Genomic DNA, 2,687 nt, shown 5'->3' with positions numbered 1-2,687 from the left:
TTTTTAATTTCGTTATTTCGAATTATATTGAGGTACATTGTTCCTAGGGTTTCGAAAATCCATGGTTGGTCGATTTTTTTTCGACTTTCATTGTGTTTATTGCCCTTGTATATCTTGCTTGATGATCAACCCCAATTCCTCACTGTCTGTAGCATGCCTTTTTCGAATTTCACATGATTTTCGCGATTTGGGTTCAGGACAGTCGAAATTTTCGACTGTCAGACAGGCCATTGCTGTTGTCATTTGTCTGGTTAGCTTCCTTGTTGCGATATTGCTGCTGATTGTAGACTGTTACCACACCCCTGTCGATGCTTAACATGCTTCCATTCGAATCTTGCGCGAATTTTCGCGATTAGGGCTGTTTCAGTCGAAATTCTTGACTGTCAGACGGGTTTGCATGCTTCCTTGACCTAATTAACCTCAGTGTTGTTTACATGCTGTTGTTGTTGACTGTTATGCCCGTCTTATCGCCATTTACATGCCGCTTTTCGATTTTGTTTGAGGAATTGTTGGGAATTTGTTGGGAAGTATATGCTGTAGGTCGAACTTTTCGACTGGTAGGGGAGTTTTTCTGGTTTAACATGGTGTTTTCCTGCTGTTTTAGCCTCTGTTAGCTATTGTTATCTTATCATATCCCCTGCCCCTTGTTACAGGATGGAGTCTAGTTCTCTACCTTCTACCAGCTCCACTTCTAGCCCGTCTTTGTCTGAGACAGTGGCCCCTGCTGCTGCCACTGTCTCCACTTTAGTGACTACCGCAGCCCTTGTGTTCCTAGTTTTAGCTGCGGGTACAGTTTTTGCTCCAGCTAGCTCTGCTGCTAGCTCAGTTCAGGCTGCCACCTCCTCTACGGTCACCATCACAGCTTGCACTGCTGCTAGTTCTTCTTCAGTGGTGGCCATAGCAGCCCCTACTCCTACACCAGCCCCTACTTTTACTCCTGTGGTGGACTCGCCAGCAGCCGCAGCTGCTTTTAGAGCAGCCCTGGTCCCTCACACCGTCTCTGGACAGGCTACTACCTCGGGTTCCAGAGGCCGGGGTCGCAGACAGTCTCGTTATGCGCCAGCTCCAGCCACTTCTACCTCTGCTTCAGCTGCTGCTTCTACTTCTAGCACAGTAACAGTCCGAGGGGACACTTCCCTCGACTCTCACCCAGATTATCCGCAAGTACATTTTGTTAACGCTTTGCATCGTATGAAATTTTATTACCTGCTAGGCTGTGTGCACGTTCCTTCCCGTTTTCTAGAGAAAAAGGCACTTGTTAGACTCGGCATTTACGAGTCGGTTTGTGACTTACTGCGGGCCACGGGGATGGCCGGGCTCATCACTATGAGCGGCCGCACTTTTCTGGAGCTGAGTCTCGAGTTTCTCAGCTCCTTTACCTTCTCCTCAGGGGCACACGATGCTGACCCCGATAGTTCTTCAGTGTCCTTCCGGTTGTTTAACCGGACCTTTCCGATGACCTTAGGAGAGTTTGGTAGGTTACTTGGCCTTACCTCTACGGGCGCAGTTGCCGCCCCTAGAACGGTCTACTGTCAGCTCTGGAGAGCCCTGACCCACACCACTTTTCCGGAGCGAAAGCTCCAACAGGTCCACCTCCCCGCTGTTCGTTGTTTCCTTAGACTGATGGGGAGCACTATTTTCGGCCGAAAGGAGCCGAACAACATCACAAACACCGAGCTCTCCATCCTGGGCGGTTACCTGAACATCGAATGTGAGGGTCCCTTTACCCTCAACATAGCTTACTTGACCGCCCAAAGCACCTTCGAGAGCGGGGGAAGAAGGAGACGGAACCATTACTGCGGTGGCATAGCCACCATTCTTGCCCGTTCCCTCATCCCCGTTTGGCCTCGTGACTTGCATAAAGCACTCTAGGGAGAGAGGCTCGAGTCCGGATGCCATGCTTTCTCGCATTGGCTTACCCTGCACTACTGCACATGAAAGATAGACGGCTTCCTGTCTGTAGACTTACCTTGTGAGACTCTCCCCCGTCTAGAGCCCCTTCCTACTGTTGCTAGGGGCGCCCGCCTGCCACCACTGCCTGACCTTCACCTTCCACGTCGACCACCTCCTGATGCACCCGCCGCCAAGAAGCGGCGTCTTGAGACCAGAGAGGGGTCTAAACCTTCAGGGAGCACCCAGCCTTCCACGGCTGCTCCCGCTCCGACCCCTACTCCCACTACTACTCCTACTCCCACTCCCACTGACCAGACACAGACTCAGCCGGACCTACCGGCTACTTTTGTACCACCTCCTCCCTTTGTGGCGCCCGCGGTCCTCGATTAAGGGGGTGCCGTTTACGGTTTGTTGCTTGAGGTTGCAGCGCGTCAGGCTCGTATGGAGAGGGACGCGGCTCTAGCCTTGCACCCTCTGTACGAGTACCACTTGCGGCGGCACCGACCGATCCCAGAGGGTTGGCCACACCCTTCCTTCTTCCGGTACCCACCTGAGGGGTACCCAATGTCTGAGGAGGAGGAGGACGAGGACCCGGAGGTGGCAGTGGAGAGAGCTCGTGCTGAGGAGCGGAGGAGGAGAGAGGAGGAGAGAGACCCGGAGTACACGGTGGTGGACAATGACGGTGAAGACGACGAGTAGTTACTGGTCTACTCACTTCCCCAGTTTTCTGGTTGGTTTGGGGAAGTTCGTATTTTGTATGTATCTCTTTTTTATTTTGTCTCCTTTTAATTTTG

The sequence above is a fragment of the Silene latifolia genome, chromosome 10, assembly GCF_048544455.1.
Source record: "Silene latifolia isolate original U9 population chromosome 10, ASM4854445v1, whole genome shotgun sequence".
Lineage (NCBI taxonomy): Eukaryota > Viridiplantae > Streptophyta > Magnoliopsida > Caryophyllales > Caryophyllaceae > Silene > Silene latifolia.
This window is presented reverse-complemented; position numbering follows the sequence as displayed.